This window comes from Phyllobates terribilis, unplaced genomic scaffold (genome assembly GCF_046119375.1).
Source record: "Phyllobates terribilis strain yellow unplaced genomic scaffold, ASM4611937v1 Scaffold_12__6_contigs__length_324123572, whole genome shotgun sequence".
NCBI classification, from domain to species: domain Eukaryota; kingdom Metazoa; phylum Chordata; class Amphibia; order Anura; family Dendrobatidae; genus Phyllobates; species Phyllobates terribilis.
In genome coordinates, this window is record NW_027362772.1 from 278,468,258 (window position 1) to 278,495,298 (window position 27,041).

At 46.9% G+C, this 27,041-nt stretch overlaps 1 pseudogene; it reads left to right on the plus strand.

Annotated features, from left to right (window-relative positions):
- The first annotated feature begins 37 nt into the window (after nucleotides 1-37).
- Nucleotides 38-9,735, plus strand: LOC141171609 (indolethylamine N-methyltransferase-like; annotated as a pseudogene).
- The last annotated feature ends 17,306 nt before the right edge of the window (nucleotides 9,736-27,041 follow it).

Here is a 27,041-nt window from a genome sequence, read left to right on the forward strand (position 1 = left end):
TTTGACTGAACTCCTCCCATCAACCTAAGGCTGTTTTTAATTAGTGCTGGATCCTACCTGCTCTTCACGTTTGCAGACTTTCCTACCTGGGAAGGGTATTCCTGATAGGAAGAGTTAGGGTCCCATCGAAAGGTACAGCTTGTTGTGACTGGTGTGCACACATGACTTTATTTTGGGGTAAAAGCCTGTTGATTTTACCGCGATGTATCACTCCTGTAGGAGTTTTGTAAGAAGAGTTTTACATTCCTCAGTGGCTGCACTCTCAGCCTTCCACTTATTGTTATCATAGCACAGACTCCATGGACTGCCCCCGAATCACTCTGCCACCTTCCAGTATTTGTTTCCATGCTGTCCCTGTATTCTCCATATGCAATTTCCTCCGCTTGAATTTCGCAAAACTGCAGCGAGTTGTGGTCTCCAGTTTACTGAACCGTAGAAGACCAAGCAAATAGATTTTTCCGCAATTGATTTTCTAATGAAAAAAATGCAAGGTCTAGCTATGACTCTTACAGGTCTCTCCTGACCAACGTGTTTTCATATTGGCTTTCTGTTCTACCCTCTCATGTAGCCAAATCCCTGCTATTCCATTTACATATTCATATGTTTATTTTTAATTTTTTTTGAGGGGGGGAGAAATTAGTCGAGTAGTCCCCTATTAGTTTTTAATGAGACTGCAATCTTGGCAATACTTGATTTTTCTAAGCTAGACGCTGATCCGTACTGGATGATGACCTATATGCTGTTCGATTATCTACAAGTCTTATTTGCTTTTTTTTAAATTATTTTTCTCCTGAATATATAGTAAAGAGGAAGCTGTAAATAATACCATCCTTACAGTGGTTTAGTGCCATTCTGGAGTGTTTCCTATGTCACCTGATGGTGAAATCTGGGCATTCTAGGTTGGCTACTTTGTAATAATTAGCAGACTGACTGCATTGACGGAAGTTATTGCGCCTGTTTGTTTGATGATGGATACATTTGTTTGTGTGTAACATGTAGCCGCAGTATATATGTTACACTACAATCTATGCAAGGGGTAAACTTTTTAAAAATGCCTCTTTACATCTCCCCAATAACTTGATACAAAACGCACCTGCAACATTAAGGTAAGCAATAAGCATGCCTCCTAAATGTGAATAATAGAAAAGAGGGGGACACCTATTGTGGTGTACGCAACGCACCCTCCTGAAATGATTTGACACGAAGTCACTTCCGTGATCTCTCCCAGTTCTTATGTGCCCACACAAATATTACTCCTAGTGAAGCATATTAGCGTTTCCACACAGTATTATGCCCACCCCAGTCAGTGCCCACCACAGTCTTATGCCCCCCTCTCAGTGCCCACCACACAGTATTATGCTCCCCCCCCCGTCAGTGCCCACCACACAGTATTATGTTCCCCCCCCGTCAGTGCCCACCACACAGTATTATGTTCCCCCCCCCCGTCAGTGCCCACCACACAGTATTATGCTCCCCCCCGTCAGTGCCCACCACACAGTATTATGCTCCCCTCCCGTCAGTGCCCACCACACAGTATTATGCTCCCCTCCCGTCAGTGCCCACCACACAGTATTATGCTCCCCTCCCGTCAGTGCCCACCACACAGTATTATGCTCCCCTCCCGTCCGTGCCCACCACACAGTATTATGCTCCCCTCCCGTCCGTGCCCACCACACAGTATTATGCTCCCCTCCCGTCCGTGCCCACCACACAGTATTATGCTCCCCTCCCGTCAGTGCCCACCACACAGTATTATGCTCCCCTCCCGTCAGTGCCCACCACACAGTATTATGCTCCCCTCCCGTCAGTGCCCACCACACAGTATTATGCTCCCCTCCCGTCAGTGCCCACCACACAGTATTATGCTCCCCTCCCGTCAGTGCCCACCACACAGTATTATGCTCCCCTCCCGTCAGTGCCCACCACACAGTATTCTGCTCCCCTCTCAGTGCCCACCACACAGTATTCTGCTCCCCTCTCAGTGCCCACCGCACAGTATTATGCCCCCCTCTCAGTGCCCACCACACAGTATTATGCCCCCCCTCTCAGTGCCCACCACACAGTATTATGCCCCCCCTCTCAGTGCCCACCACAGTATTATGCCCCCCCTCTCAGTGCCCACCACACAGTATTATGCCCCCCCTCTCAGTGCCCACCACACAGTATTATGCCCCCCCTCTCAGTGCTTACCACACAGTATTATGCTCCCCCCTCTCTCAGTGCCCACCATACAGTATTATGCTCCCCTCCCGTCAGTGCCCACCGCACAGTATTATGCTCCCCCCCCTCTCAGTGCCCACCGCACAGTATTATGCTCCCCTCTCTCAGTGCCCACCACACAGTATTATGCTCCCCTCTCTCAGTGCCCACCACACAGTATTATGCTCCCCTCTCTCAGTGCCCACCACACAGTATTATGCTCCCCTCTCTCAGTGCCCACCACACAGTATTCTGCTCCCCTCCCGTCAGTGCCCACCACACAGTATTCTGCTCCCCTCCCGTCAGTGCCCACCACAGAGTATTCTGCTCCCCTCCCGTCAGTGCCCACCACACAGTATTCTGCTCCCCTCCCGTCAGTGCCCACCACACAGTATTCTGCTCCCCTCCCGTCAGTGCCCACCACACAGTATTCTGCTCCCCTCCCGTCAGTGCCCACCACACAGTATTCTGCTCCCCTCCCGTCAGTGCCCACCACACAGTATTCTGCTCCCCTCCCGTCAGTGCCCACCACACAGTATTCTGCTCCCCTCCCGTCAGTGCCCACCACACAGTATTATGCCCCCCTCTCAGTGCCCACCACACAGTATTATGCCCCCCTCTCAGTGCCCACCACACAGTATTATGCCCCCCTCTCAGTGCCCACCACACAGTATTATGCCCCCCTCTCAGTGCCCACCACACAGTATTATGCCCCCCTCTCAGTGCCCACCACACAGTATTATGCCCCCCTCTCTGTGCTCACCACACAGTATTATGCTCCCCCCTCTCTCAGTGCCCACCATACAGTATTATGCTCCCCTCCCGTCAGTGCCCACCGCACAGTATTATGCCTCCCCTCAGTGCCCACCACACAGTAGGATGTCCCCACAGTACAATTACCTCCTCATGCGTCGTCACAAATAGTATGATGCCTCTACAATGTCTTTCGCACATAATATCATGCCCCCTACAGTGCCCCCACCCCAACATAATGCCCTCCATACAAGCATACAACAGCGGTGAGGTATGCGATGTGCATACTCCCGGGCAGAAGCCGGTTAGTGGTCGCGCCCTGGCTCTATACAAGTGTATGGAGCAAAGCTGTGTCCACTGCACGAGAGTCTGCACATCCCATACATCACCGCCATTCCCGGCTCAGAAACCGGTGAATCCTCGTAGCGCACTGGGGGAATTCATAAGTCTGTAGTCACACACACACACACAGTGACTGCAGACTTTTAATTTTAGATCGGACAACCCCTCTAAGGTTCATTCAGTGACTAAGAAATATGCAGTGCATTGTCTATTTTTATTAAAGGCTACTTGTGCTAATGTGCATCCTTCCTCATATATTTTTGTCAGTAACCTAATCATAGTCCAATATCTTAAGGCCTGCAATCCTTTTAAAAATTAGATACAAATAAAGATAAGCACTCAACCCTTAATCAGTCGCGTGAGGTCCATTGGACCACAAGTGAGTTTGTTTTTGTCATTTTTCCACAAATATGGAAGGTAGATAACCTTCTGTCTCAGACGCTTCCTAGCTCAGGCACCTCTCCCTCCTCTGCGAGATGTGGCGTTGACTTTTTGTAGACTGGCTGAATCCCAATGTAAACTATGCAGAGACTGTGTGGTCTGCGGACCTAAAGCATGTCTAGTATGCTGCACTTAATGAAAGTCTATGCAGTCCAAATTTCACATATTGAATGCTTGCACACATTTTAAGACACAGAGGCTGCTGTATTCTTTTTTTTTTTTTTTTCTTTTGTAATCTATATTTTCTACTAATTATATTCAATAATCATCTTTTAACCCCTTCGCGAATTATGACGTATAGGTACATCATAGGTTGTGTCCCTCCCTTTGGCACGGGCTCCGGAGAGGAGCCTGTGTAGCACCCCGAGGACTCGGCTGCTACAGGGGTATTGCACCTCAAACCAGAGGTGTGGTATTCCACTCCCGGGTAAGGATGGAGTGTGGGACTGAGCTCAGTTAGCTGCATGCACTACACTCACCCCATTTCCAGGGGACAGAACAACGGTACTCCCACTAGGTAGATGTGCAGGTACGACAGCGTCTGTCCCTGGCTGGAGTGGGGGGGGGGGGGACATCCCAGTAGTGTAGGAGCAGTCAGGGGAGGGACTCTGGGCATAGGAAGAAGCCCATTGGGTGCTAGTCACCTGGGCTCGGGTGTCAGAGGGAGTATAAGAGGTGGGCACCATCTTGAGACAGGGAGTTAAGAAGAGGAGAAGAGGAGTCCCAGACAGAGACATAGTCTGGTCTGGAGAGGAGCAGCTATAGGAAAGAAAGATCAGGAGCTCAGTGGGAGCAGTGCTACAAGGAATCAGGGGCTGGCAGCTGTAGAGCTCGCCCTGATTGAAGAATTATCACCGGACCCGGAGTCCGAGGCTGTGGGGACAAATCCTTACCCAGCAGCAGAAACCGACCGGCAGGGGATTTCAGGTCCTCTGGCCAAGAAACCCGAAGGCACGGTCACACACGTGGGACCAGCACCGCCGTCGTGGAGCAGAAGCTACCAGAAGGCCCCGAGTCACCGGCCATACGGGTGAGCACCACACGGTACACTCAGGGACGTGGGCTACTTTTACCCGCCTCTAGCAAGGTAGCCAGAAGAGTACAATTAGTTGGGGAGGCCTACAACTCCGCCTGGCCAGGGGAAATCCCATCTGCTCAAAGACTGACCAGGCCCCGATCGCTAGCCAGTACTCCGGGAGGGCTATCTTGATCACCAGTAAAGACCCTGAACTACACCGCATCGTCTCTGAGTGGTTCCTGCTACCCCCATCATCCACGTCGGCTGCCCTGAGGCCATACCCCTCCCGTTGGGGGTTATACCATCTACACTGCACAATCGTACCACCGGCCTCAGCGGTCTGCCCTGCAGCGGCAGCTCCATAGTTGCATTCAACGGGTGGCGTAGTCGTCCAACATCTACTGCTAATACTCAGCCACACAGTTTGACTCCCTGGGCACGGACCGGGTCACCGCCACGAGACTACTACCCCCAACAGGCCCGGCTCCGGGTAGTCCCCGCGTGCGCAACGCTACACCAAGTAGGCCCAGGGGCGCGTCACCTGCATCTTTCCTGGAACTTGACAGCTGATTTGATCAGCTGTCATGTGCCCTAACAGCATCGGGTGAAATCATGACCCACCCGCGGAATTTTACATGCCGTTGTCAATCACTGACTGTCGCATTTAACTCGAGTGCGCCGAAAGCGCATCATAAGACTTTCTTTCTCCTCAAGGGAACCATGTTGCAAGTATGGATGATACTTGGCTTCTCTGCTACTGACGCTCCGGAACTCCCACCTGGAGCCCACTCTTCATCTCCTATGCTCTGTCCTATCTTGTACCGTTACCTCTCGGACTTATAAACTCTGGGCCATACTACTAGGTGTCCTCTCCTGGGACCCATTTCCAATTAACCACACTGTCTTTTCATTGGTTCTTCTTTCCTCTTTGCTCCAGTTCACGCTAACCACAGTTTTGGGCTCCCCTCACTTCAGAACACACGCGTCGTTTGGCACTGCTGGCTGTTTAGGCCATAGGTCTACTTCAGACGCATATTGGGCCCTATCTGACGTCTTGACAGGAAATTGTCTCTGTCCCTTCAGCTTACCCCCCCCCCACACACACACTCTGGGCTAGTCCCAAACTTTAATTCTAACTCTCCCTACCATAAGGCAACACACAACACTAATACCATTAACTCACGTCACAGTTCACATTACACAATATAACAATACATATGTTCTTCATCGGTGAATGTGGGCAGTATGTCCATCTCCTTACAACACCACAAAATTTATTTTTCTTCATTGCACACACAGAAATTTAGGCACAAAATAGTTTTGACCCAAAGTCTCTAAAATGGCTGCTGAGGAGGCCTCCTTCATCCATGTCATTTGTTTGGCATATTGTCTTTTACATGCAGGATTATAATCTGAAGTATCTACAATACAGTGATCCTGAGGAAATATCAACATGGAGACTCCTTTTACCAGTCAGCAAACCTACATTGACGACTTTAGCGCCTCAGATTACTTACAGACATACTATAAAGAAGAGGAAGGAGTGCTACGTGGAGAAAGTACAGATTTTGTACTGAGGAACCTTCATGAAACGTTCACTACAGGTAAACACAATACTGAAATGATGGACAAGATATTGTGGATTTTCCAATAGAAACCAAAACACGCACAGTTCTATTGCTTTTCTTCTTTTTGTTTATTGCTAAAGATACCCTGAATACTATGATTAAACTCTGTAATAGAGCTGGAATTTAGAGGACCTGTCACACATATGTAGCTATTTAACTGCTGTAAAAGCCGCTGTTCTCCTGAATCCAGTGCTTTTTTCCTTTTGTTCCTGCGCCTCTCCGTTCTCGAGATATGGCCCCTTCTTTCCTGCATATAAATCTAGTCTTGTAAGCAAAGTGGGCGTGGTCATATGGAAGATTCCCATAAAGAATTGAGGACCACGCCCACTTGGCTTACAGGACTAGATTTTATATGCAGGAAAGAAGGGGCCATATATCGGCAACGGAGAGACGCAGGAGCAAAAGAAAAACATCGCCGGAATCAGGAGAACAGCGGCATTTACAACAGATAACAACAATATTATATATGTATGGCATGGGACAGGTCTTTAAAAAGTATCAGTGACCAGATTTTGCAATATAAATTACATTAATTAATAAATGGATATCTTACCTGATGAAGCTGGTGTACTTATTTTGAAAATCCAAAATAAGTGGGAGATCCTTTAACCGCCAAACAGAATTCAGATTTTTGCTACAGGGGACACAACCTGGGTGCCCCCTCTGAACTCTTTTTAGAAGTTAAAGGGTAAAAATCAATTGAATAGGGGCCGATGTGCAGAAGTCGGGAGCGGCCATTAAACCATGTGTCAGAGAGGTGGCGTATCACTCCATGAACTGTTTATATTTGGGTGCTGCTTTGAGCTGGTAACAGCTCATCGGTGGAAGTCCTGAGTGTCTGACCCCAGACAATATATTATGACCTATGGTAATATATAGTCATACTGGGTGTCCTTTCCATCCTGCTTCCCAGTTTTCGGGCCCCTTTCTGTGTTCCAGTGGTCGGACCCCCACCGATCTAGAAGATATCGCCTATCCTAGGGTTAACTTCTGCCTGCAGAAATTCACAAACTTGTATTGAGGCTGACTAAACATTACGATGTCTTTATTACATGTCCAGGATAACTTCTAGATTTAGTTAATTTCTGATAACCCTAACTCATACACTGTACACATTTACCTGGGTCACACAACAAAAACTTTGTAGTCTTGAAATATTTCCAATTTAGAATTAATTTAGCTTTATTTTTTTTCATCAAATTGCAAATATTTTGTCATCTTCCAAGGTGGAGTAAAAGGAGACACTCTGACTTTGGTGCCGGACCCACCATTTATCACATACTTTCTGCTTGCGAAGTATTTGATAAAATCATCACCTCAGATTTCCTGGAACAAAATCGCGTTGAACTACAAAAATGGCTAAAGAAGGATCCAGAGGCTTTTGACTGGACCCCAACTATAAAACAAGTGTGTGAGATGGAAGGAAACGGGTAATGAAAGTGTGAAAATTCCCCTTTAAAAAGGATTTGTCACCAGGTTTTTGCTATGTAATCTGAGAGCATCATTATATCGGGGAAGAGAGCCTGATTCCAGTAATGTCACTTACTGTTACGTGTGATGCTGTTTCGATACAAACAGTGTTTTATCAGCAGCAGATTATTATTGCAGGACTAGGTGTCTCCTGCTTCCAAGTCCTACCACGCCCCCAGCACTGATTGGCAGCTCTGTCATTGTACAGCATACACAGAAAGCTACCAGCCAATCAGTGGTGTGGGCGGAGTTATACATGGCTCAACATTCTGAACTCTGCTAGATCTACAGCAGAGAAAACTATGACTCTAAGTGGTACATTGCTGGAATCAGGATCTCTGTCCCTACATCATGCTGCTCTCAGATTGCAAAATCTGCTGACAAATTCCCTCTGACACTTCTACTATGCATTTTATATCTGAAACATGAACTACACTCTGTGTACGAGCATTTTCATTTGTTTGAAAAAGTTCTACATTAAAATATTGTGCAACATGTAAGTTATAAAACGTATCCCCATACTTAAAGTTTCAAACAATGTTTGGAATGAACTGTTAAATGTGTTAGAGGGCTGATTTTACAGTTTTTGCAGACACCAGGACTCAAAGGAAATGACATGTAAAGAATTTAATTCTAGTGAGATGAGTATGAAAAGGAGTCCTGATGTTCTGCTCTAAACCTTAGATCTAAAAGTTAAGTTTCTACATGTTACAGAAACGCATCTTTTCTAATGTAATGTTGAAAAAAGATTAACGTAGAGAATTAAATGATTGATACTGTCATTATTTTATTAAATTTATAAATAGCAGTAACATGGTTTTTATATAATAGTTTAGTGTTCTTGATCAATTTTTTTTTTCTTACTAATTATTCCGTTCATTCCAGAAACTGCTCCTATACCTGTTCATAGGTTGTCTGGGATTACAGCTTGACTGTAGGTAAGCTGCAGTACCACTTACAACCTGTGGACAAGGATGGCTCTGTTTTGTGGGTGAAAAACATGGCTGCTTTCTATTGATGATACCGTGAAGAAAAAAGAAAAGGTGCATGATGTCTCCTAAAATATAACGTTTATCGAATTTAATAATTAAAACAATAAAAATCATAAAATTAGAGCCAGAGTAACCCTATAGAGGACTACACAAAATGTGATCTAGTATTAGTGTCAGTTGTTACATATACTAGGTATGTTTTTTTACCACTAAGCTCTAGGCTCTAAAATGACCAATACTAATTAATATCAGACTGTTTAAACCAGAACGGCAGCGCAAGAGTGAAAATAGGTACGCGCATTAAGAAGAGCTAGTATATTCTGTGGTCCTCGCTCCCCAACGCGCGTTTTACCCAAGTTTCGTCAGGGGGCATGTGACAGTTCTTCTTTAATAAAAGATTATTGAAGAATGTAAACCTATATTAATGAGATTAAATACGACTTTATTTTTCTGTGTTCTAAGGGACAATTATGAGAAAAAGGCTGAGACGCTCCGCAGTAAGATGAAAGAAGTCCTTCAATGTGATGCTCTGAAAAGAAACCCTTTCGATCCCATTCTTCTACAACCTGCTGACTGTCTCCTTACCTGTCTCTGCCTTGAAGCTCCTTGCGAAGACATAAAATCATTCTGTAATGTTCTGAAAAACTTTAAGGATCTGATTAAACCTGGAGGTCACTTGCTTATTTTAAGTATACTAGATGCTACTTTTTACTATGTTGGTGACCGGTACTTTTCTAGTATGACCACAAGAAAGGAGGAGTTGGAGGAGGCGTTTAAAGAAGCGGGATATGAGATTGAAAAAGCCGTATATGCTCCACGTAATCATCAATCAAGGATGGATGTTTGTGACTATAAAGGCTACTATTATATTCATGCCCGAAAACCAAAATAAGGTGCGTCCTTCCAGTGTTATTACAGGTGTAATAAATCCTTACCTACATCTACTATGAATATATCCTGTGTAACACAACCGAGAATACAAGCCCTTGTCTAATTCAACATATCACTGAAACTAAATTTATATTCCAACTCAGCAAATTCAACAAAATGTGAAAATCTGATTCTTCTAATTGTTGTTCTATTGGCCAATACTCTGTTGTCTCTTCTGTAGTGTAAATGGGCTACATGGTCTCTTAAAGTAGAACCATACTGGCTACATGCACTACTGACTCTGCTAGGTGGCAGTAATATATATATTATACAATATCTCTCTAATCTCTATTTTCCATGACCAAAATTGGTCCATTAATAAAAAAAAACAAAAACGCACAGCTGAACAGCCCACTTGAATAATATTTGTCCTAGTTCTTTATGTGTAATATCAGTTTTTTGCTGTGGTTTTTTTTTCCCCCTCATGGCCAGCTCTCAGACTGAAATATGGTTGTGTGAACCTGGTCTTAGTAGCACAGAGGTGGTTGAACACATATATTTCCACTATGGGAAGAGGGGTGAAAGCATTTAACTACAGTCTCACAGAAGGCAGAAGAAACAGTCTACAGATATGAATAAAAATAAGTGCAGGATAGAAGCTGTGCTGATATGTTCAAGAAAACAGCAACCTCCCATCCAGCCTGTATTCCTGGGAGAAAGACTTCCACAAGCTAAAAAATCTGAAACCTGCATCTGAACAAACCTGCTGTATATTCTTGAAGCATTTATCCAGTTTTAGAAATATTTATAATGAAAAGTTGAATGTTTTGGGCTTTTAATTCTTTAAAAGGACCTCTGCTTGCTGTGTTCAACAGGAATGCTCAATCCAGAAAAGGAAAATGGACAGATCTAAGTTTTGGTTTCTATGTACAGTATATTATGGGCCTCACATTTAAAAAAATAAATACAATCAAATCAAGGCTGGACAACCCCTTTTAAGGCTTTACATAACTCATTTGAATTTGAACCCAAATATACGCATCATCCCAAAAAAATAATGGTAAGCCTGAGGCTTCCTGTTACATGAATAGTCTTATACAAAGCTGGGAGAGTGGAAACCCTACCTGCACTGATCTCACTGGATCAGTGGGATAAATAAGGTAACTCTTCCCTGAAGTGACAGACCTATGACAATAGCAGGAGATTCAATGGATCCCCCCCCATTCACAAAACAGGAAACTTACATTAAGGAATTTAGCCCCATTGATTACTTCAGCTCTTACTACGCTCCAGAGAAAGGGGTTCTTTTTGGAGAATGGACTGAATTTGTTTTACAAAATCTTTAGGAAACCTTCACTTCCAGGTAAAGATTTGATAGAATTTCTCTCTCAATGACACACCCATGGGTTTCAGGGAGCTGAGATATGTTGAGTTGTTTCGAGGGTCTTCATGGTGTAGAGCTGCTCTATCTGCTAGAGCTTTTTCTGTTTTCAAGGTAGCCAGTATAAATCTCACCTAAACTACTTATGGCACTACACTGAGGTAGAAAACAGCTATTCATGTGTATTGGTCCATCACAATCGGTCATATGATACCTTTTGTAATGACAGATGTTTTCACCTTTTACCTTTTCTTCAAGTGTGTTAATTCAATGATATATTGTGCCATGTTATCAAAACTGTCAGACTGTCATGCACATCATAGCGACGACTGGGTGGTAACATACAGACACATATAGCATAGACGTCTCCCGACAGAGTATTGAAAAAGAGATTAGTTACTTACCGGTAACGGGATTTCTCGGAGACCATTACAGCACCACGAGAGAGGGAATCCGCCCACCAAGGACAGGAAACCTACAGGCTTAAAAGGGGGTGGCCCTCCCTCTCGCCTCAGTTTGGATTACAGAGCATTGAGAGGACCGCCCGGTTAGTAGACATAGCAACATAATCATGAAACACAGTATATACATTTTCTTACAACACCAATGTGTGAGAATAAAGAATGAAAACAGATAAGAAGTGCTCCCAAAAAGGGGTGAAGGGAGGGAATATAAGGGTGCTGTCATGGTCTCCGAGAAATCCCGTTACCGGTAAGTAACTAATCTCTTTATCGGTCGACCATGACAGCACCACGAGAGAATTGCAGAGCTGAAGATTCTAGGGAGGGACCACCGCTTGGAGCACCCTTCTCCCAAATGTGAGGTCAGACGAAGCACCCAGATCTAGTCTATAGTGCTTATAGAAGGTAGATGGAGAAGACCAGGTAGCTGCCTTACATATATCCTCCATCAAGACGCCAGACCTCTCTGCTCATGAGGTTGCCACCGCCCGGGTAGAGTGAGCTTTCAGGCCACGCGGTGCTTCTTCTCCGCTGGATACATAGGCTAGCGTAATGGCCTCCCTAATCCATCTAGCTATGGTAGATCTAGAGACCTTAAGCCCCTTCCTAACCCCCTGATAGGAGACAAACAGGGAACTATCTCTCCTAAAGGGCTGAGTGACAGCAAGGTACCTAACCACACACCTTCTCACATCTAAAGCATGGAAATCTGCTTCTATCTGATTACTAGGGTTCGGACAAAAAGAGGGTAATATTACTTCCTGAAGTCTATGAAACCGGGAAGCTACCTTAGGCAAGTATGCTGGGTCTGCTCTAAGAATTATTCTGTCGTGCAGAACCTGGGTGAAGGGAGGGCCAGAGGACAGAGCCTGAATATCACCAATCCTCCTAGCAGATGTTAGGGCTACAAGAAGTGCTGTTTTGAGGGTAATAGATCTCAGGGATACAGAATCTATTGGTTCAAAGGGTGCCCCAGCTAACGCTTTCAGAACCAGGTTTAGGTCCCATGGAACGACATTCGTTTTGGTAACCGGCCTGGACCTACCTACTGCTTTTATAAAGCGGGAAATCCAATAGTTTTCTGCGAGGACACTCTTGCGCTCTTTTGCTGGCACATGAACGCCGAGTCTCGGTGACGTCATCGGGCCGCGACTTACCGAAACCCGGAAGTACGCGCCGCACGAGCTTCGCGCGAGGACGCATGCTGTCAGCGCTCCCTCAGGTAAGCCACGCTTTAGCGATGCACCGCGCTGCGTTCACCAAGGGCAGGGCGAGGGGACACAATCACCTTGGCCCTCACCCCCCCTCCCCGTACTTACGGAGGGTGATGGTGGGCTGTCACCCCCACTCGGGATGCAGACCCCACGGCACTTTTGGGGCTCAGCCAGGGCCTACACTCCCACGGGAGGCGCACCTGGCTTGAGGCAGAAAAGGGGATGCCATCCCAGACAGGGGCGCAGCCCCACTGCAAAAGGAACCCCCAGTGCTCAGGATGCTGTGCCTCTCCCATATAGGGGCGCACGAGCATAGGCCAACGCTGGAGCTGCCGTCCCCAGACAGGGGAGCAGGATTGACAGCCGTCGCCATCCACGTTCTTTTGCCTGCGACCGGCTTCCTCCATCAAGGACAGGAAACCAAACTGAGGCGAGAGGCAGAGCCGCCCCCTTTTAAGCCTGTAGGTTTCCTGTCCTTGGTGGGCGGATTCCCTCTCTCGTGGTGCTGTCATGGTCGACCGATGAATATTTTTTTTTACAAACCTAGTCATATTGTGCCACATATCAGAATATTTTGAGTCAAGCGCAAAACTAAAGTAGGACACCTCCTATTTTGATTGCATTTTGGTATTTGAATAATGTTATTTGATCATTTATTGTATTTATTTCTAACTCGTGCAAATATTTGGCTGAAGCTTAAAGGAGTTGTTTAGTTTCATAAACTATGGGCAATCATTAGTTTTGCTTCAACATATCAAAATGGGCAGTATTTGCTTACTGTTGCCCTTGCGGTTCCAGCACCACCTCACCATTGCTCCCAGCCGGTGCAAGGTTGCGTCAGTGATGTCCTATCTCCAGCGTGTGACCACTGCAGACAGTCACTGGGCTCAGCTGTGTTACTTGAGACAGATTGCACAGTACCACTGAGGTCAATGACTGTACATTAGACATCACCGCAGCAAACCTGTGGGCATACACGGAGCGGCAGCTCTGTAGTTGATGAAATGTAACTTGTGGGATGCATCCTAGGAGTTAACTCAAAGATAGCCTATTTACTAAATACAGTTTCTCTATTTACCCTATGCAGAACCTCTTCAATGTTGGTTGTCTTCCTGTAAGTTTAGCTTGTTTTGCACATTTCATATTCACAGTATCAAAACTTACTTCCTTGAGTTGAGCAAATCTCTTGAAATCTTGATTCGCGCAGATTTGCTCAATTCAATTGCATCTGAATGGAAGGGGTTAAAAGAAACCTCTTATACTCTCCTCCCCTCGGCCGGGTCTTCTATTCACTAGATCCCCCGACATCATACATATTATTGATGTTCGTCGAGCCCCATGTGATGTTGTGGAGGCTAGCAAATGGTAGACCTGTCCGGAGGACCAGAATAAGGGCGGAAGAAAAAAGATACAAGAGCCTATTAGAGGACCAGGGGTGGTACTATAGCAGGTATGGGGAGGGTCAAGGTGAGAGAAGTATAAGATTGGATTTTATTTAAAAAAATTGAAAAAATAAATTGCGTAATTTTTAGTGACTAATCCAAAAATTGAGATTTGGGTAAATGCATTTATTTTAATTTGAGACTAATTTTATTTTCTATTAATTGATTTTATCATCTCTTTTAGTCGCCCTTGGTATGGAGACCCGTAGGCAGTAGGTGACTTCATTGGCTCAATATTATCGAGTTCTAAACGTTTATAAAACACGCTGAGAGAGTTCCTATCCTGATTTTACCTTTCTATAGAGATGAAACATGGCATGGATGGCATCAGCCATCAAACTGAAATTAAGTTGGAGGGGTTAGAATGGCCTTACAGTGATGTGAGTGAATGCGTTATGTTCAGCCCTTCGCTACGACACCGAAAATATATCTCCCATAAATACTGGATTGATGCAAACCCTAATATTCATCACTGACAACTGGCTCCAAAATGTCTCAGAACATTGCTTTGTTCAGAGGAAGCTCTTGCTTTGGAACGGTGCTTCTCCACCTCTGCATAAATGAATCCCTGTCTGGGTGGCTGGTTCCCATAACAGATCTCCTGTTGTAATTACCTGGTCACTGCAGGAGGTCCCTACTTTAATGGAGGTTGAAGTGTCGGCTCCCTCTCACTTCCCCAGTTATGGGATTAATTATATGTTCAATGTGATGGTGATATGTCCCCTCTCTAGAGATGTGGAGAAAAACTAAAACCATAAAAGACAACACAGCCCTATGAATTTGAAAAAAGTGTAAAATTTGCCTTCAGCCCCTTCCCACCATGTACATTGCATATCAGATGCGGGTGTATGTGACGCGCCCCCTGGGCCATGTGTGTGGGGGAATACCCGGAGCCGGGTCTCTGTGTAATGCTAGGGGTTGTAGTCTCCGTGGCGGCGACCCTGTCCCGTGGCTCAGGGTGGTCAAACTAGTGGCGGATCTGTTTCTTTGGTTTTATAATGTTTAAATGTTCGACTACACCACCCGTGGATTGCGGTCACTGAGAACTGCCGCTGCGGTGCAGACCGCTGAGGCTGATGTTGTGTGCGCAGCAGAGGGTAGTATAACTCCCCACGGGAGGAGTATAGCCTCAGGGCAGTGAGTGCAGATGGTGGGGGTGATGGTGCGCGGGAGCAACAGTGATGCAGTCCAGGGTCTTTACTCACAGTTTTACACTCCAAGCCACTTCTGCAGGTAATGGCTGCCCACGTCGTACTGTGCTCACCAGGTGAGGGGCTCGGCCAACTCCCAGGTACCTTTTTGGAATGGTTTTCAGGACCCCCTTTGTGTGTCCTTTTCTCTGGCCCGTCGTACCCCACAATTGACCACGTTTCTGTCCAGCTGCCTCGGGCCTTGGCGGGCAAACGTATGTTCAGTTTCCCTGGGCCCTATATGGTGCCTTCCTAACTGGTGTAGTGAGGGGCCATAATACGTGCAATGCCACTGCCTCCGGTTACTAGCTGAGGGTAGTTGCTCTCCTCCACTAGATGAGGGATCCGGTTCCCTTTCTTGGCCTGACCCCCCCTTACTCTGGTAGCGGCAGGCGTACGGTGGCGACTGACCGGTCCGCACCCCTGGGGTCCCTTCACTCCACTCCTGGAGCCCCTTCCATTCCTCTCCTCTCTGTTTTCTCTTCTCCAGGCTCAGGCCTTGAGACTTGGCCTGCCTGCGGAGCAGAGCCCATACAGAGCCCCTGCTCCCAGTCTCGTTCTCTCCCTGCTCTCTCTCCTCTCTCTAACTCCAAGATGGTGCCCACCATATATACTCCTCCTTACAGTGCACCCGGGATCTACTCTCTCCACCCACACACTACTGGGTTCCCCCTTTCTAGGTGTTCCCTCCCCCCACTCCAGCCAGGGATAGGGGCAGTTGTGCTCACCCTTGGGAGCATTGTCGCCCTGTCCCCCGGAAATGATGTGTAGTGCATGTGGGTGTTAGGGTCCTGAGCCACACTCCATCCTTACGTGGAAGTGAGATATCACACCTCTGGGTGAGATGCAATACCTCTGTAGCGACCGAACCCTTGGGGCGCTACATATGAACCAAGCTTTACCTGTTGTTTATCCTCTTAAATGGCAGACCATAGCATTTAAGTGTCATCAGTCAGTAGCGAGGAGCAAATGTGGCCACCAAGTGAGGCGCCACCGCACCAGCCAGCTCCTTACCCATAATTCTCAAATCCGCACACCGCAATTGTTGCTCGTGTTTCATAAGTTATATTCCAAATTTATGTTTTATTTAGGAAGTGTGAAAGGAGACACACTCATCGACTTCGGAACTGAACCACAATTTATCATCTGCTCTCCGCCTGTGAAGTGTTCGACAACATCATAACTTCTGATTTTCTTGAGCAAAACCGAACTCAACTGAAGAAGTGGCTGTGAAGGGACTCTGAAGCCCTGGACTGGACTCGTGTCAACAAATTTGTGTGTGAACTGGAAGGTAACAGGTATATAATATAAAAACTACAGAAATGGTATATTGGGGTTTGGGTTGTAGTTAACCCTAATATGACACTCTTTGCAGTCTTAGAAGCCATATTGTACCTCTGTATGCCATATTATGAAGGTACTTATGAAGTTTTGCTTATAGGACAGAAGAATGTCTCTGTACAATGGTTTTGGAATTAGATCCCATTTGGCAAAGCACAAAAAGCCTAAAACTAAAAATTAATTGCAGATTACAAAGTGCAAGCCCCATGCTCGCTTGTCTTCCATGTCCATAAGAACTTATTCAACAAGACCACTTATAATCCAGAAGGAGTCAAACTCCGTATGGTGGGAAATTACATTTGTTTCTGTATCTAATGCATCACAGGAACAAATCTGTTTTCCTTGTGCTAGGTAATGGGAGAAAATTACTGTTGTCCCAAGAGGTGCTGGAAGTCCAATTGGAGGTCTACTGTCATATCCGGTAGTCAATTGCAAAACACCCGGGTGCCGGAGAGACTCAAACTTTGCCTCTACTAGAAGGGAAATGAATAACTTAAATAAGAAAACTTAATCTAGCATGGTTGGCAGCTAAAAAATTTGGATATCGGATGACCATGTTCTCAGAGCGCTCGGATCCAAGTCCTGGTTACTTTATCAAGAAGAGTAAAGCTGGTTTACCCAGCGCCACTCTGGTTTTAGATGTTGCATAATATAAAACAAGCACCGTCCACTTTATAATGAAAATGGAATCATGCTTTGGCCTTTGTAATTTACATGGGGTACCCCTTAAGAGTCAAGCAATATTTTTGGCTATTTTTTTTACTACTTGCATTCCAAGAGCTACACATTTATCTGTATGAAGGTTTGTTTTTCCCTAAAATGAGTATGGACCGAGTATGGATACCAGGCCGCCGACTCAGCCATGACGTGGTGGCCAGATTCCGCCTCCACATGCCTAAAAGGCTCAATTTCAAGTGCAAGTAAGCAGTATGGTATTTAAGCCTGGGGGTGGGTGGGTGGTTGGCTGCATACTTGCGCTTGCATTGCAAGGAATGGGGGAGGTACAATTGACACTGCCCTGGGACAAGGACTTGCACGGGGATAGTTGCAAGTCTGCATCTTCTGATGCGGCAAGGATGACTTCTGATGGGCACACTTTTAGGTAGTGACCTGGGTGTCAGAGATGCTTTCAGGGGTCTTCCCCATGCTGTTCCCATGTCTTTTCAGTACTGTATGCATGTGTCACACAGCACATGGCCAGATAAGGTTGTAAAATGTTAAAATGACATTTCCCGGTGAATGCATTTGTCACTGTTGAAAGCAATACAAAAGTGCAAAAAAGCATAAAAAATGCTACTTGTGAACATAGCCCAAAGTGTGGAGGAGTATTTTTGTTTTTGGTTATTTATTTTACCCTATACACAAGTCTTTACCCTGGAAAGGAAGTTCCTTAAGATATTTCACAGGAAAAGTTTCGGTTTCGTTTTTGAATGTTTTATTGTGAGCCCGTAAAAGTGGCTTAATACATCTGACCACGTTGTTGACAGCAGTGACCTGGGGGTCAGAAATGCTTCCTGGGGCGATCCCCATGCTGTCCCCTTGTCATTTGAACACAGTCACTATCGTCTTGGGCACTTTTTAGGCTTTTTACAGACTGCCGGCGGTGCCGCCGCAAAAATGCTCGGGTCTCCCATAGACTAACATTGGGCTTGTTGCTCGGGTCGAGCACCCAGGTATCACGGTGAGCTCGACCCGAGCTCCGAGTACCCGAGCATTTTAGTGGTCGCGCAACACTAATTCTTAACCCTTTTTAAACATTTTATTTCCATCTCTGATGGAAATAAAAAGTTTAAAAAGGGTTAAGAATCTTCATACTAGTAAGGTGTAAGCAATGACTTTTGTGTTTTCATTGGTTGTAAGCCATAATCAACATTAACAGAAATAAACAAGTGAAATAGATCACTCTGTGTGTAATGACTCTATATAATGAGTTTCACTTTTTGTATTGAAGAACTGAAATAAATTAACTTTTTGATGATTTTCTAATTTGGTGAGATGCACTTGTAAGATGTGTCACATTATATATAGTGTTGAGCCACCCCCGTAGTGTTCGAGTTCGGTTCGGTTCGTCGAACACCCGTGTGTTCGCCGAACTGTTCGTCGAACTGTTCGTCGAACACCTTCGAACACCGTTAAAACCAATGGCAGGCAAACAAAAACACATAGAAACACATAGAAAACACCTTCAAAGGTGTCCAAAAGCTGACAAACTGCTCAGAAGACACAACTAACACATGGAAAAGTGACAAGTACATATAGTCATGCGAAAAGAAAAGAGGTGGAGGAGTAAAAGGAGGGGGAGACACAGATATAGGCATGTCATGCCCTTCTAAAATCCAAAAAGTGAGAAGCCGAGACGGCCAGTCCGCTCCTGCCCGTGCCACCTCCGTGTCGCCGGGTTTGTGCCAGAGCCGCGGTGAACCCTGACGGCCAGCCCCCCTCTCCCAATACTGGTGCCTGTCCGCTGGTGGGTCGAGAGAGCCCCCCTGTGGTGGAGGCAGCTCTAAGCTTTTTAATTTAAATTGTCCCTCTAATTTGAATGAATACACTTTAAATCCATTTACAAGGATCTATTGGAGGGCAAGTCTCATGCCAGCAGCCGCGTAATTCCAGCTCCAGTAGCGTCCACTAAAGCTGCTGCAGTTAAAAAGCTTTTATAAGGATCGAGCTCGGCTGTCCACCGCAAGGCATCCTACTGCCAGTCCCAGCCCCTATGCCTTGGGGTGCCTCCTGATGCTCTTCACTAAGTATCCCGTGGTCCCGAAGCATTTCCTTTGAAAAAATTAAGTGTCCAAACTACAGGTGGTGTAGCTTGCTTAACAGCCGGGATAATCCGCTGACTAGCAGACACTGCTACTAGGCACAAAGTATTTCCTGGGCTAGATGCAGTTAAAAATTTGTAAGTAGATACTCTCGTTGGATGCTGAGAAAGCATTCCATAGAGTCTCCTGGCACGCCATATATGATTCTCTTAAAAAGCTTGGGGTAGGGGTCTAGGGGACCCTTTTATAGCCAAAATCACGGCCCTGTATCACAATACGTCACCTAGGCTGAAGATAAATGGAACTGTAGCACCGAGGGCTCGGTTGCTACAGACGTATTGCACCTCACCCAGAGGTGTGATATCTCACTCTCAGATAAGGATGGAGTGTGGATCAGGACCCGACACCTGCATGCATTACACCACATTGCCGTGGGGCAGGGCGACCAATATGCCCCTGAGATGGGCACGACAGTCCCTGTCCCTGGCTGGAGTGGGGGGAGGGAACACTGAGGAAGGGGAACCCTGCAGTGCAGGAGCAGGGAGGAAGCAGTTCCTGGGTGCATTGAGAAGGGAGTATAAAAGGTGGGCACCATCTTAGTTCAGTGCAGAGAAGTCTGAGCAGAAGTGGCAGGGAGCAGGGGCTCTGCATGAGCTCTGCTCCGGAGGCGGGCCTAGTAACAGAGGCCCAGGCCTGCAAGAGGGAGAAGGAAGGAAGAGGAGCGGAGAAGGCTCCAGGAACGAGGAATGAAGGGATCCCAGGGGTGCGGACGGGCGAGTCGCCACCGCACGCCCGAATCCACCTGCGTGGAGGGGTCAGGCCAAAGGGGGAGACCGGTCCCCGAACTAGTGGAGGCAGGAAACGACCCTCAGCTAGAAACCGGAGGCTCTGACATTTTATGTGGCGCAGCCCCTTGCTCCACCCGCTAGGAAGGCGCCACATAGGGTCAGGGAAACTGGCGCCAAGTTTACCAAGAGGAGGCCCGAGGCAGCCGGACAGAAGTGTTGGTAAGAAAGGCCAGACAAAGGACACACAAAGGGGGTCCTGTGAAGCGCTCCAAAGTTATCTGGGAGTTGTCTGAGCCCCTCACCTGGTGAGCACAGTACGACGTGGGCAGCCGTTACCTGCAGACGTGGTCTGGATAATAAGAACTGTGAGTAAAGGCCCTGAACTGCATCACTGACTCCGTGTCGTTACTGCTGCTGCCCTGCACCATCACCCCCATCCTCCGCATACACTGCCCTGAGGCTATACTCCTCCCGTGGGGAGTTATGCTACGCTCTGCTGCACCCACAACACCAGCCTTAGCGGTCTGCCCTGTAGCGGCGGTTCACTCTGACCGCAATCCACGGGTGGCGTAGTCGGACATTTAAACATCAAAACCACATAAATAGTTCCGCCACTGGTTTGACCGCCCTGAGCCACGGAACCGGATCGCCGCCACGAAGACTACAACCACCAGCATCCACCAAAAAGGGTCCGGCTCCGGGTGTCCCAAGGCCCAGGGGGTGCGTCAGAACATTTTCATCACCTTTCACAATCACCAATGGGACAAGGCAGGGATGTCCTCTGTCCCCTCTCTTATACATCCTAGTGACGGAGCACCTGCTCTCATCAATTCGCCATAACCCCAATATTAGGTGGATTGAGGTGGGAGGCACCGAGTACAAGTGCTCTCTATTTGCTGATGATGTCCTAGTATATATCACTCAATCACATATATCCATCCATGCTGTTATGGCTGAAATAGATCACTTTGTTACATGGTAAAATTTTAAAATCAATGCAGCGAAGTCTGAGGCCCTCGATGTCTCCCTCCCTAAATCCATATAGGATTCCATCCAGTCCAACTTTCCCTTTGCCTGGCCCTCACAGGGTATCAAATACTTAGGAATTCCTATTCATAGAGACCTCTCCCATCTATGTTATCTTAATTTTGGGCCCTTTATTGAACAATTCCATACAGACCACGGTTGGCAAGTTAGAACTGTAAGATTCACTACGTGAACCACTGGTGTTTTGTGGAAAAGCACATGCACACCGCGTTCCAAATTATTATGCAAAAAGTGTTTAGGAGTGATAAGGGAAGAATTTGTTTGTTTGTCAGTTAAACTCATTGATGGTGATGTGTGTCAGGGCTCTTTATATCACTGTAAGCAATTGCAGACACCTGTGCTAATTAGTTTGGCAGGTGTGTCCAATGAAAGGCAAGACTACTTAAGAAGGCTCTCTCACATTATTAAGCAGCCTACATTTTCTGCCAAAATGGGAAAGAAAAAGGATGTGTCGGCTGCTGATAAGCAACAAATTGTGGAGTGTTTAGGTCAAGGCATGACTACAATCAACATTGTGCGATGATCAGGATGAAGTGTCTTGGCAATCAAGAAGTATGTAGCTGATTCACAGTACACACGTGTGCGTGCTGATAAGGGCAAATTGAGGACTCTTTCCTACAGGCAATTACGTCAGGTTGAAACAGCAGCGGCAAAAAAGCCTTGTCATAGCAGCAGACAAGTTTTTGAAGCTGCTTGTGCCTCCAACGTCCCCGAACAACAAGATGCAGGGTCCTTCAGAGGTTTGCAGCTGTGCATATGCCATCCTGTCGACCTCCTCTATCCACTTCACACAAGCAGAAACGGCTCCAGTGGGCCAAACATTACATGAAGACTGATTTCAAAACTGTTTTGTTCACGGATGAGTGCCGTGCAGCGCTCGATGGTCCAGATGAATGGAGTGGAGGATGGCTGGTTGATGGACACCCCACGCAAACACGGCTACAGCACCAACAAGGAGGAGGTGGAGTAATGTTTTGGGCTGGAATCATGGGGAGAGAGATTGTCGGCCCCTTTAGGATCCCTGAAGGCGCTAAAGATGAACTCCATAATGTATGTGGATTTTCTCAAACAGCACTTCCTGCCATGGTTCAAGAAGAAGAACCGTGTATTTCACAGCAAGATCATTTTTCTGCATGATAATGCACCATCTCATGCTGCACATAAAACATCTGCATCTCTGGCTGATATGGGCATAAAAGGGGACAAACTTATGGTGTGACCCCCATGCTCCCCTGACCTCTACCCCATTCAGAACCTTTGGAGCATCATTAAAAGGAGTGTCTATGATGGCGGGAGGCAGTTCACATCTAAGCAACAGCTCTGGGAGGGTATTCTGTCCTCATGCAAAACAATTGAAGCAGAAACCATCCAAAACCTGACAAATTCAATGGACGAGAGAGTTCAGAAGCTCCTTTCGAACAAGGGGTCCTATGTGAAAATGTAACATCACCTAGAATAAAGTTTTGAGTTGAAAACTGTTTGATTTCAGTTTCTAACAACCTGCTAATGCTTATAATTTCAAAAATGACCATTTTTTTGGTCTTTATTAAAATGAAAAGGTTGATCGAAAAGTTTGGGGGATCTAAGAGTGTGGCAACCCAGTAGTCATGATTACTTCGAATTCTGACAATATGAGGGTCATGCTGCAGGTAGTGCAGCAAGAAGGCACTTATGTGTCTTGCGCATCTCGGAGCCCCAAAATTATTTTCCGGGCTAGATGCAGCTAAAAATTATTTTTAATTTTAAATCTGGTGAAGCTTATTATAGATGGCCTAATAGGATCAGTGCTGCACACTGCTACAAAGCCCAAATTATTTTCCAGTCAAGATACAGATAAACATGATTAGTAATTTGAAAGCTTAAAACGGTTGGTAGGGTGATTTTAACCAATCATCAAGCTTTTACTCTCCCCAGGATGACACAGGGGTAGAAAAGTCGTTTCGGATCCATGATTTGTTCATCTTTATGAACGTGAGTCTGTCTACATTATCAGTGGAGAGCCGCGTGCGCTTATCTGTCAGCACACCACCAGCAGCGCTGAACACACGTTCAGACAGAACGCTGGCTGCGGGGCATGACAAGATCTCCAAGGCGTAAGTGGCTAGCTCCGGCCATTTATCCAGATTGGAAGCCCAAAAAGAGCAAGGGTCCAGTGACACAGTCGTGGCTTCAATGTTTACTTGGAGATACTCCTGTACCATCGTCTCTAGGCGTTGACTATGTGTCAGACTTCTTGTCTCCTGTGGCCTTGCAAAGGATGGGCTAAAAAAGTGGTGAAATGATTCCGCAAAATTGATGTTACCAGCAGATACTGTGGTTCTGTTACGGTTTGAGTGCTGAACACTTGACGGTCCCACGGTTGGCAAGTTGGAACTGTGAGATTCACTACGTGCACCACCTTTATTTTGTGGAAAAGCACATGTAAGATTCTGCAACAGTCTCTGCTGATACTTCTGCATGCGTGCATCCCTTTCTATGGCAGGAATAATTTCTGCAAATTTACTTTTGTACCGGGGATCTAACAGTGTGGCAACCCAGTAGTCAGGATTATTTCTAATTCTCACAATTCGAGGGTCATGTTGCAGGTAGTGCAGCAAGAAGGCACTCATGTGTGTTGCGCATCCAGGAGCACCAAGTCCCTGTTGTGTTGGTGGCGAGGTAGCAATCATGCTTCCTTCCTCTGTCCTCTCCCCCCAACCTCGCACAACAGAAATGTGATCAAGGTCTCCCTCATCTGATGAGTCTTCCATCAGTTCGTCCTCCACTTCTTCCTGGGCTCCTGCACCTTCCTCACTAGTTTGGCTGCTACCATGCGCCCTGGTAAAATCATCTCCCCCACCCTCACATGCCTGCCGCCTTGGTGCTGCCGACCGTCTGGACCTTGCAGATGTTAGCCCTTCCGCATACAACTCCTCCTCCTCTACTTCCTCCACCTCCTCTTGTGCCACCACCTGACTCCGAATTCTGTTTAACATGTGCTCCAGCATGTAAATCACCGGAATAGTCATGCTGATAATGGCATCGTCAGCACTAAACATCTTCGTCGCCATTTCAAAACTGTGCAGAAGGGTGCATAGGTCCCTGATCTGAGACCACTCCTCCAGCGTGATTTGCCCCACCTCTGAATCTCGTTGGCCCAGGCTATACGTCAGAACGTATTGCACCAGGGCTTGTCGGTGCTGCCACAGTCGCTGCAACATGTGCAGAGTTGAATTCCACCGGGTAGGCACATCGCATTTTAGCCGGTGAAGTGGCAGGCCCAACGACTTCTGTAGAGATGTAAGTCGCTGAGCTGCAGGATGCGAACGGCGGAAGTGAGCACACAGCGACCGTGCCCTCTGCAGAAGGCCATCTAGTCTGGGATAGTGGGCTAAAAATTGCTGGACAACCAGGTTCAACACGTGAGCCATACAAGGCACGTGTGTGACATTGCCCCGGCGAAGGGCCGCACCCAGGTTTGCAGCATTGTCGCACACGGCCTTCCCTGGTTTCAGGTCCAGTGGAGACAACCATTCATGAAATTGGTTCTCCAGAGCTGACCACAACTCCTCAGCTGTGTGACTCACATTTCCCAGACATTTCAATGTAAAAACCGCCTGATGACGTTGAGCCCTACTGCCAGCATAGTAAGGAGGTGTGCAGGATCCCTTCTGCGCAGTTAGAAAGCTTGTGGCATGACCAGACAGGCTTTGGGTGCAGGTGGAAGACCGAGAGGAGGTTGAGGAGGCAGAAGCAGTGGAGGAAAAATGACATAAAGAGGATTGACGCACAACTCGTGGGGACGGCAAGACTTGGACAGCAGCCCCTTGTCCTGCTGTCACCATAGTTACCCAGTGCCCAGTCAGCGACATGTAACGCCCCTGTCCATGCCTACTCGTCCAAGTGTCTGTGGTGAAATGCACCCTGTCACACACAGAGTTTCTCAAAGAAGCGATGATGTTGTGTGCGACATGCTGGTGGAGCGCAGGCACACCTTTCTTTGAGAAGTAGTGCCGACTGGGCATCTGGTACTGGGGCACTGCGACGGACATAAGGTCTCGAAAATCCTCTGTGTCCACCAGGCGGAAAGGCAGCATTTCTGTAGCCAAGAGCTTGCAGATGGTGAAATTCAACTTCTTAGCTTTCTCATGGCTAGGAGGAAATGGTCTTTTACTTGTCCACATCTGAGGGACCGAGGGCTGGCTATTGTGCTTAGACGGGGTTGATAAGGGTGTCCCCGGCAAACTGCCGGTCTGTGAGGAAAATGCAGGCGGACATGTTAGGTTGCCTTGATCCAAAGGTGGTGCTATCGATGTCGGACAGCGCTCAAGACCAGCTGGTGTTACCACCTCCAAAGAAAATGATGACCTGCCAATCACGCTGGCTGTTGCGGGTAAAGAGGTGGCAGGTCTGCGCCCCAAAACAGGTGTGACTGCTGTCCCCCCAGTCACAGAGGATGAAGAGGCCGCGGATGCACAAGATATGGCAGACGGTGGTTGGCCCGGCCGGCTAGACCGCATTGTAGCACACTGAGCTTCCCACTGCAACTTATGCTTCATGTCCATGTGCCGGTTCATGCATGAAGTACTCAAACTATGTATTTTTTGGCCTCTACTTAGCTTTTGCTGACAAATGTTACAGATAACACGAGTTGGGTCATCTTTATCGATCTGAAAAAATGCCCAGGCTATGCAAGGCTTAGCACCCATGCGACCTGAAGAGCCACCACGACTTGTGGTGAGAGGCAGAGTTGTGTTTGAGGATGCAGTTGTTGACGTGCTTCCAGTACTACGTCTCTGTCCAGGAAGGCGCAACCTGACCTCGTCGTCACTAGCATCTTCCTCCACCTCCTCTGCTGACCTCATCTCTTGGCTGACTGTGGGTTGACAGTAAGTGGGATCTCCGACCTCATCATCATCACCCTGTGCGTTATCACACCCGTCGTCCTCAGAGCCAACCTGTTCCTGCCCTGACAAAAAACTAAAGTTGTCGCTCCAATCAGGTATTTGAGTCTTATCATCGTCTTCCTCATTGTCTCCACCAACAGGAGTTACAGTTTGGGAATGAGGGTCTACATTATGGTCAGAACCTTCTGCGTCTGGTCCTGGATCCGACTCATAAAGATTCTGGGCATCAGTGCAGATCATTTCCTCGTCTGGATTCACAGAAGCGCTGGAGTCGACCTCTGATTCCCAGGCTATAGTATGAGTAAACAGCTCTGCAGACTCAACCATCTGTTCTACCTCATACTCAGACGGGCAGCTGGAGATTTGGGAGCTGTGAGGAAGCAAGTGCGATTTGGGTGACACCTTTGAGGACTGGAGTATTTGTGATGTTGAAGTTGATGTGGAGGAGAGCCCACTTAAAGGAGCACTTGATATCCGTTGAAGCACCTGCTGTTTTTGTGCCTCATCTGGAATTTGTAGCGATTGGCGTGGCCGTAAGAAAGGGATCTTATCACATTGTCCGCTAAAAGAAGTAGACATTTTAGTTTGGCTGGAAGATGGTCTTTCTTCTGCACCTACCCCACGGACACAACCTTTTTTCCCCTTCCCAACACGCCTATTCCCCTTTCCACCAGCAGCAGGCCTTTTTCCACTCATTTTGGTGGTTAACTAATTCACAACTCTGGAGTTGTTTGCACAAAAAAACAATGGATGGTAACCGAGCAGAGCTGAGTGGCCAAACTGTGGTATTAGGCCAAAACTATTGGCTGGGTTAGA